This window comes from Tyto alba, unplaced genomic scaffold, assembly GCF_018691265.1.
Source record: "Tyto alba isolate M040663 unplaced genomic scaffold, T.alba_DEE_v4.0 Super-Scaffold_28, whole genome shotgun sequence".
Taxonomy (NCBI): domain Eukaryota; kingdom Metazoa; phylum Chordata; class Aves; order Strigiformes; family Tytonidae; genus Tyto; species Tyto alba.
This window is the reverse complement of record NW_024881302.1, coordinates 13998367-14007958: the sequence shown is the minus strand read 5'-3', so window position 1 is coordinate 14007958 and position 9592 is coordinate 13998367. Positions and strand designations below refer to the sequence as shown.

General features: G+C 46.6%; 1 protein-coding gene across 1 annotated transcript in view; it reads left to right on the top strand.

The window, feature by feature from the left end:
* Positions 1-1950: 1950 nt before the first annotated feature.
* Positions 1951-9592, top strand: part of ABAT (4-aminobutyrate aminotransferase) — a 61299-nt gene continuing 53657 nt past the window's right edge. Inside the window, exon 1 of the mRNA XM_032983586.2 lies at positions 1951-2053. The gene's annotated coding sequence lies outside the window, so the exon portion shown is untranslated. The remainder of the gene's footprint in view (positions 2054-9592) is intronic.

The following is a 9592-nucleotide window of genomic DNA, read 5'->3' as shown; positions in this document are numbered from 1 at the left end:
AATTCCTGCTTGATGGGATACCAGTAGCAGATATGCATTGTAGAGTGATCAGAAACAACACCAAGAAATTACCTGCTCTTTTTTCTTCTCAAAGCAGAATCACACTCATGTGAGAGTCTTGATGACTGCTTCCCTTGCTTCTTATTAAAGGCTCTCATGATAGAGATCCTGTATTTCTCCCAGTAATCTATTCTAGTGTTTCATTATCCTTTATGATACAAAGGTTTTCTTCATGGCTAAACTGCTGCCTCTCTTGCAATTTTGGACCATTAAATCTTTCTTATAATAAACTGTGACAGATGTAACCGTTCTACCCAGAATAAGTGGAAATGAAGAAGCGTAGATGGCCCAGCCTTGAGTGATGTGTGCAGGGGCAGAAGGGTCCTGTAACACCATCTGTAGATCTGTGGTGTCTGCAGCAAAAAACAGCTTTGGCAGCTCAGAGCCTGCAGGGTTCCTGCCTTGCTTGTGTCCTGCTCAGCTTCCCTGTCTAGTGCCTTTCTGCTGCTGTGCCACGACGTCTGTGCCAAGATACTCTCTGGAGCCTTCAGTGGAAGTACTGGAGAGGGCTGAGCAGGGTCTGACAGCTCCTCTCTCTTGTGCATCTGTTCCGAATCCTAGTGCAAGAGTGATCCTGTGAAGTCATCTGAAAGGGGCGAGTCTGCCTGCGTGTTGGTCACAGGAGAGGGCAGGGAGGCGTACGCTTCAGAAACTTCTTGCTAGCCAGGTCTTTAGCTTTCGAAGAAAACCAAAACCATGAATGAGACCTAGAATTCTGTGAGATGAGAGAGCAGGTAGGATTCAATGTGCTTGCTTCTGTCATAGAGGTGATACATAATTACTGGGTGGGAGTTTCAAGGGTAGTTTGTGTCTGCAACTACCCCACTGCTGAACTAAGCAGGGACAGAAGAAGGGGTCATTATTCCTCATAGAAAAACTATTGTGAAAGCTTAATATTGGTGAGCAGTCCCACTCCCACACTACAGAGTTGATTGCTGATGTCTTCAGAGGGGATTGAATCCTGCCTATTAACTTCCTGATGCATGAGTTCCGTTAATGACCTAATTTCATCTGAATTCTGGACAGTTTCAGTGGTAGGGACATGCATGGTGTTGGGTAGGAGGATTCTGGTGCCATCTGCATGTCACTGCCATGCGCATTGCATCTAGCTGCTTCGAGCTACTACTGTCTACAAGAAAACGGTGTTTGTTCTAAGTCAGGCTTAAATATTAGGGAAGTCTGGATTGTAAATTTGGAGTTTGACATCAATACTAGGTTGAATTTTAATTTCTAAGCCCAAATGACTTTTCCTGTTGCTGTGTTTGCTGAATTACATATGTTCCAAGTGGCTGCAGGTAGATCTTGGGAAATAAAGAAAGGGCAGTTGGTCTTTGTGAACCGTGCCAGTGCAGGCCTAGGTTCCCATCGCGATTAGCAGATAGACCCCCTGCCCTTCTCTCGGATGGCCTGCAGAGTGGAATGAAGCGGAGCCACCCAAAAGAAGCGCTGGCAGCTCCTTTTGCAAGAGGAAATTACCTGCGAGTGCCAGCAACAGGATTTTTGTTTCTCGTTTTCCCTGCCCGATGTGACCAATGCCCAGCGTGCGTGATCTCTGCTCTAAGAGGGTGGGCCGTGACGGTGGTTATGGGTCGGGTCCGCCCGCAGCGGTGCGTCCGAGCGTCAGCGGGGGCTCGGGCTGAAACCCTGGGCGGGAGAAGCCCCGTCCCTCCCGTGCCGGCCGGCGGCGGGGCCAGCCCGGCCGCTCGCCCCAGACCTTCCCCCTGCCCTCGGTCCCGGCTCGCTCCGGCGGGCAAGGGCCGGGGCGGCCAGGCCCCGCCCCCACCCCCTTTCCAGACCCGCCCCTCCGGGGGCGAGCCCGCGCCGCACTTCCCCATTGGCCGCGCGGGGCGCGGGGCTGCGGGCGGCGGCGCGGATTGGCTGCGGCGGGCGGCGGCGGGGGCGCGCAGGCTGCAGGCAGCGCGCGAGGGGGCCTGCGACGATGCGTGCCTAGCCCGGCGCGGCGGCGCGAGGAGACGCAGCCCCGCACCTCCCGGTGAGCGGCGGGACCGGCGGCCGCGCCCGGGGCCGCTCGGGGCGGGGGAGAAGGGGCCTGCGTGGGTCGTGCGTGTCGTCGTCCCGCCCTCCCCACCCCCCCCCCCCCCAAGCTTTCAGCCAGGCTCTCCTGCCCGGCGAGCGGGACTCCCGTAGGCCCCGCGGAGCTGGGAGCCCTCAGGCTGCCGGGCCGCCCCCCTCCCGGCGAGCGGCGTGGCCCTGCTCGCCGGGAGCCCCACGTCGCGCTGGGGGAAGGAGTGCAGGCTGCCCTCGCTGCCTGCCCGCGGCGAGCCGCTGCCGGGCTTCCCTCCGCCGCTGTCCCCGTCCCCGAGGGCTGCCCTGCCGTGAGGGGGGTGTCGCTGAGGGGACCCAGCCGTGGCCTCTCCGCGAGGCTGGCGCGTCCGTGGGGGCTGAGCCGCGGGGGTGCCGGGTGCCGCAGGGGGGCTGTTCGTATTCCCGCCAGCTTTCGGGGTGCTGACATCCTCGCGGGGACCTCTTTTTGTCGGACCCCGCGAGTGGGAGACAGGGCGCGGGCGGCAGTCCTTCCCGCTAGGTGCGGGGACCGGCCGCGGCGGGAGGGTTTGTTGTCACCCGTGCGATGCGCCGGGTGAGGAGGCGGTGTGGGCAGTGCCCCGCGCCCCCCGGGCGGCACTGTCCCTGCGGGCTCCTGCCCCACAGACACACAGGCGGACCCCGGCACAGACCTGCTGGGGTGGTAAGGGGAAGGGAAGGGAACGCGAGCGCATAACACCCGTGAGAAGATGTATGCATCCCGTGGGGAAAACACGGTTGGCTTTGCATATAGCTCTCCCCTTCTTAGTAAGTTGCAGTCAGCTGAGGGGAAATCTTCAATAACGGTGTTTATGGAGGCCTGCTGCTGCACTTCCAGCTGAGATTCACCGATTCTTTTCAGTTTCCTGTTCTCCAGCAAATGCTTGTGATGCAGAACCCAAGCTATGTACCCAAGGCTTTGCTTTGAGACCTCCCTGGCTTCATTCCATTTTCCTTCATTTGTACTTTAAAGTAGTGTGTGGCACTTTAGCCAGAGCTTTGCCTTTGCCTGGCTTGGCTTTCGCCTCTGTGATTCTCCTTTCTTGTTTATAAAATAAAGTGAAGGGAATGATATACAAAGAAACTGAGCTATTGTGGGAGATTTCCAAGTAATTTTGTAATCAGTAATGAATGTGCAAGCTTACAAAAATTGGATTTTGCCCTGCAGTTCAAAGGCATGGCTCATAGGTGTTGGTTCTTGAAATAGTCTTTGCTCCTATAATTTGAGGCAGGAAGTTCAGTAAAGGATGAAAGCCAACTGGTATAAAAGGAGGGTACTAGTAGTGTTACCTTCTGGAAGCTCTACAGTGAGGAAATTACCTATTGAATCCTTTTATAGTCTGATTATTGTATTATAAATGGAATTGAGGACATTTTTTGCAGCTCTTCTTGCACTGGGTTTTTTCTTACTGTAATTGGTCTTTCTGTATACCTGAGTAGTGTGAGTGTTGGGCAAATTGTGTCTGGGCTCAGTTTGTTTGCTCTGACTGGAGTTACATATGCAGTCTTGGAGGTCAGTGATTCAAGTGCTGGATCATAGCTCACAGTTCTAAAGCACAGCATATGAAAAAAATACCTGGATGTCATAGCATTCCTTATCCTTAGCATTTAAAGCACTTCATCAATGAGATAAACATCACTGGACTGACTATACAGATAGGGAAACTGAAATAGATACAGGGAAAGAAAGCTGTTATTGCAAGTAACCTGCTGGGTAGCCTTTGGACTCGGGATCAGTGTTCAGGTCTTCCATGTCTGAGGTCAGCCAGTGCTCTGCCATTACACTGTGTTGTACCTCTTGGACAATTTGGAGTGCAAAAGACTGGGATGCAGACATCCCCAGATAATGGAGACCTGCGTCTGTAAGCGTATGGTGTTATCAGACAAGCTGACTGCTTGTAAAATGCATGGGGGGAATAATTAGGTTTAGAGCTATACTGTACAGTGAGGTGCCTTGTGCATCCAGATACAAAGTAAACTGAAATAAGTGGATAAAATTGGGTATTTTTGCCCAGGAGGCAGCAAGCACAGCATGCAGATAAACGCCAAGCAAATCAGTAGGTGTCCTGCTGGCAGCTGTGCTGTCATTGGAAAAAGAAAATGTCCTGATCTGGATTCTTTCAGAAGCAGAGAGGAATTAAGATGCTCACAGGCTGTGTGTATAGTCATCTAACCCAGTTCTTGCTGCACCTGCCAACAGCTTAGAGGTTTCCAGGTGGTTCCCCTTGCTCTGTCTGGTTTGTATGGTACTTAACAGTGAAGCTTCTGAACCATTTGTACAGTGCCTGGTATCCCCCACAGCTGTATTTGTCAGCAGCCTAGCAGTAGCTGCCTGTGTGCGTAGGTACAACCACACGGGTCTCAGCCTTGCCTGTGTGCTTACAGGGACAACTCCTGCCCTCTGAGTTTTAACTTGAACTGCAGTGTGTGTTCCTGCTTTGTGCTCTGATCACTGGGCCTGAATTAAAGCAGCTCAAGTTACCTCATGACATACACCTCTACTACTGTTTAACTTCATACTTTCAGTGATTATAATGTCAGGCTTCACAGAATTAGGAAGATGTCACAACTGATCTAAGACAAATTTGATCCGGTTCTTGGCTTCCCAGCTCTGTTTTATGACTTCTAGGATTTAGAGTCCATTCCACAAGCACTTTGAAATATTTTTAGCTGTTTCAAGTACAAATAAAGATTCCTTTCCTTTCTTAACCAAATGGCAACAGGTTGTGGAAATGTCTCAGAAAAAAGGGCTGTTTAATGGTGGCACACGTGTGTACTGTATGAACAGTATAGCATTGACTGTTTTATCCTAAAATCTTACTGTATTGGCTCTATATCAGAAACTTTTAATCAAATGATGACTCTCTGAACTTAGATGAATCTACTTTGCTCTTGGCTTTGCATTTGCAAGAGGGAGCAGAGAGAAGAAAAATATGTCTTGATGGGGTAGTTCTGTTTCATGGAAGACACTTCTCCTCTTTATTGTTTTTAAAGACTATTTGATTTCTTTTTGTATGTTGAAAACTGTCAATCTGTGAGCACTGTTTTTGTTCAAGCAGGCTTTTCCAGTAGTGCCTACTCTTACAGTTCTTTATATAAAGTTCTTAACAGTTTTTCAGGCATAATGATAAGTCTGAATCAAACAGTGAAGTATCTTATCCCATTTGAAAGAGTAAGTAATAGAAAAGAGCTGGATTCCATCAGAAGGAGAGCAGCTAGTACTGACATGTAGGAAGCTGTGGAAATATTTGTAAGTAATGTAAAAATGACACATCAGGAGCAATGCGGCTTAAAGACCATGAATACACTACACAGATAATTATCAGTGTGGGCCTACCACCTATGGAAGGATGGATATGCTTTAAAACTTACGTAACAGATTTATCATACAGGAGGCTGAAAACACCCTATTCTTCTTGCAGACCAATCTGCTTTCCAATTCCTTTATGGAAAGAAGAGGTTACCTTAGGGGTCAGAGCTGCTACCAACTTAAAGCAGATAATTCTACCAGTGACTTCTCTGTGGCTTGAAAGCCATACATCTCTGTCCCCTCTCTGTTTCTGAATTTTGTGATCTGTTTTATCAGATCACAGTCGTGTTTCCTGAAAGGACGGCTATGGGCCAGGAAAATAGAGAAGGTGTATTTTCCTAACCACATGGTGTTTGTGCAAAAATAACAGTATTCCCGGGGTTTTTCCAAAGCATGCAAAGTGTACAAAACAGAGAACATTGTCCTAAACTGTTTCTGTAGCTTTCAGACTCTTTTCTGATCTGTGGGAGTAGGGTTCTGGACTGCATCCTTGTATTAGATTGTTTGTCTTTCCCTTTGCAAAATATTTTACTGTTCATTTCCCATCTCTTAGCCAGATACTAGAAATTTAGCAGACGAATCAGGTAGGAACCTTGCTTATGTGTTGCAGTTCTCGGTCATAGGGAAGAAGATTGTCTGTCTTGCTGTCCAGTGGAGGTATGTCTATTTGCAGCAGAGTGAACATTTTCAGAGAGTATGATTTTCTTTTGAAAATAAATCCTACTTTTTGCAGCAAGAGGTTTGTTCTTCTGTCTTAGTTTGTGGTTTTAGAGTGTTAACGCATTTTGTGCGTGGCAGGTTCTACAGTTGTAAATTCGGTTGAGGATATGAATACATGTTCTAACTTGGGCTGGATAGTCATTTAATTATTTTACTGCACCAGCTAGGAGCTGATCTCACTAGCTGCCTTTGTGAAGGTATATTGCAGTCGCTCCTGAAGCTGTACTTCGGAAAGCTTGATGCCTGCAGTCTCAAGGACACAGGTCTGCCCTACTGATGAACTTACTTTTTAAAAAATTATAAAGCTGCACTGTTCTGGTTAATGTGAGAAAGCACTAAAACCACTCTACTAAAAGTGCTGCCTTTAGTAAATGAATGCTGCCAGCTTGAAGAAAAGGGTCAGGAATGTGAACTTAGTTATTCAAACTTAAGTGATTCCCTTTTATATTGTCTGCTGCAATTATTGTAGTGAATCTCTCTCAGTTTTAAGGCAGGAGAAAATTGTGTAGATGAGTGCTTATATTGTACTGTATCAAACTTATTTTTGCCTCTGGCTGAAAGTAATTGTAATATATAACTCCTTCTGTGTCAAGGCATAAGGCACTTTAAAGGCAATAAAGCTTCAGACTTGGTGAGTTTCCCATTTAGATTTTATGATTTTACTGAAATACAACTTGGCATTGTCAGGGAGTGGTGCTCTCTAAGAAGTGTTTATCTTCTTGTGACTCTTGTGAAACTGAGTAGTTTAAACAAAATCTAATTCTGATGGTGTTTCTGGGGGCAGTTTAGAGTAATGCAGCTTGCTAAAGATTTCATGTAAAAAGTCAGTATGTCTCAAGTGCACTCTGGGTGACAGGATGAAGTGCCAAACTACTGGTTTATCTGTACATCTATAATTCTGAGAGTAAAACAGCTTCTAAACCTGTCTCCAGCTTTCCTTATCTTGAACACTTGAAAACATTCCTTATTCCAGACAGAATTTTCTTTGCCATCCCCAAGCAAAGCTTGGTTTAAATTTTACAAGTGAGAATACGTTGCTTTGCAACTGTTGTACCCATATATAATCCTATTTTACTTAGGAATTTTTTAGCAATGTCTTCAAAATGCCTGGAGTTTGAAACCTGGCATAGCTCAAGTACTTTTTTTTTTTTTTTTTTTTTCTTTTGGAATATGTTTCTAGCTAGATCTGCAGCAGAAAATTATCTGGATAACAGCAAATACACCGAACAGTCACTCTTTGAGCAATTCTTACCTGGCACCTGTTAAAATTCACTAGTAGAATCCAATTTAGCCTTGGCCTGTTTGGGGTACGGCAGCGTGCCCTCTCCCAGCCCAGCTTGGCGGGCGATGGTACTGCGAGTGCATCCCTGAGATACAGTCCTCCAGGGCAGAAGACTCTTGCTTAGCCATGGGAGGAGACTGCTGCTGTGGAAGAACCCTGCATATGCTTCCTTTGGTTCATAGCACATTTGTATTTTGTGCTGACTCCTTAAGATACTTCTCACTGAGTCAGCTGAGAGATTTGGATTTAGGTTCCTGTGCCAAAGTCTGCTCTGCATTCCCCACTGACAGTGCTCCTTTCACAGCAGTATCAGCCATGTTTGTGAGCATGAATCCTGGCGTCAGGATCGGCCCATCTTTCTCCCATTTCTTTCCATCTCCTCTGCCATCTGCACATCTCAAGGACCACATTTTCTTTCTTGAAGCCTTTTAGCCTACCCGCAATGCCAGCATGACATACTCTCTATTTCTACTGGTCTTCCCACATAGCTTTCCAGCCCTGGTGTTGATCTGTGTCTTGGATCTCTTTCAGGGACTCTTAGTCCTACCTGTCAGCTCTGAAAACAAAAGCTTTTGACTGGAAGACCTCTATAGATCTGTAGGAGCTATAGCAGAACATAGACTAACCAGTTGGATAAAAGACCTGTGTGGAAAAAGGGAAGCTGGAAGGGTGGGCAGGGTAAACTGAAAGAAAAAGTGCGGAGCGGCGCTGTCCTGCCAGTGACGTTAGCGGGCACCTCAGCCTGGAGTGCACAGGTTACTCGTGGGTCAGTTGGATGGCTAGGAAGCCATTTGTGACTTCTAGCCATTATTCCACATCCAACTGTGATATAGTTATGGGTGTGGAAGAGTATTACCAAGATGTGGATTTCCAGAACAAGGTTTTCTTTCTAGTTGTTTGTTGAGGGGAGGGGTCTGATGGCTTTTGTTTTTTTCCTCCCCTTGTAACCTTGGTTTCATCACTGGTTCCTCACCGAACAAAACAGTGAGTGTTGGGAGAAGGTATAAATTAGTGACAATGTTTTCATGATGTCCTATTTTTGATGTTTTTCCCAATTTTAAAGTATCTAGCTTCCACCTGTAAGCCTTATACCAGGCAGAGCCCAAGGCAGCAAGCTCTTGATGAAAATCTGTACCCCAGTGCTGGATGATTTCATGCTGGCTTTCTTGCCTGTAATATTTGTATTAAATCTCCCCTTCCTCCTCCTCCTTCCTACCCAGCAAATGAACAACCCTACAGATTTTTTCACAAGAGATGTCACCACTTACTGTTCCAGCACTTTTCCTTTCTGAATGAAGTAATGCTTGAATATAGGCTTGCAGAAGTCACTGAGGAAAACGGGAAAAAAAAAAAAAAAGCTGTTTTCAGGGAGAGGAGAGAATAATACCCCTCATTTGTATTTGTATCGCATCAGACTCAATCTTGATTAAAGTCTTTGAACATTACAACAGCATGCCAATTTTGGCTTCCTCTTTTAGCAAAGGATAGTGTGCAGAGGTTCTTGGCAGCATCCCTTGACAGTAAACACAACTGAAATCAACTCACATGTTTTAAATTGGTCTGGCTGTAATACAAAAATGTGAATAAGTAACGTAAATAATATAAAGTATTTTAGTTAAGCTTGGTGCAACTTATTAGCAGTCATATTTTTTGTTTGTATTATGTTTCCTCCAAATCTCTGTCAGGCATTCTTCATGTTAGATGCCAAATAATGGGAACCAGCCATCTTGTTCTTCTCTGTCACCTCTCTTTCCGCAGCTGGTGTGAATGACATTTTTTTTTTTTTTCCAGGTGCTTGCTCGATACTAGTATTACCACGTACACCAAAAAAAATTGGGACACTGGGAGTAGGATGGAGGGAGTAAGTTTTTATTGAAGCATTTTTAACTGCTCACTGTGTAAATCTGATGAAATAAATGATTGCCTCAGTGGAAATTTGAGAATATGGCAGGTTAAAAAGCTGTGTAGAAACCAAAGCAAACTGCTCTGGCATGACAGGACAGATTTCAGGCATCAGGTGCCTTCTGGCAACAGGCCAGAGCGTAATCCTGCCACATAGTGCTGCAGACAGGCTAGAGGCCATGACTTCTGAGTCCTTACTGATTTCATCATTTCAGGTGAAGCACACTGCTGAGCATACTGACAGCAACGGTCCGGGCGGCAGGCATGAGGGGTGT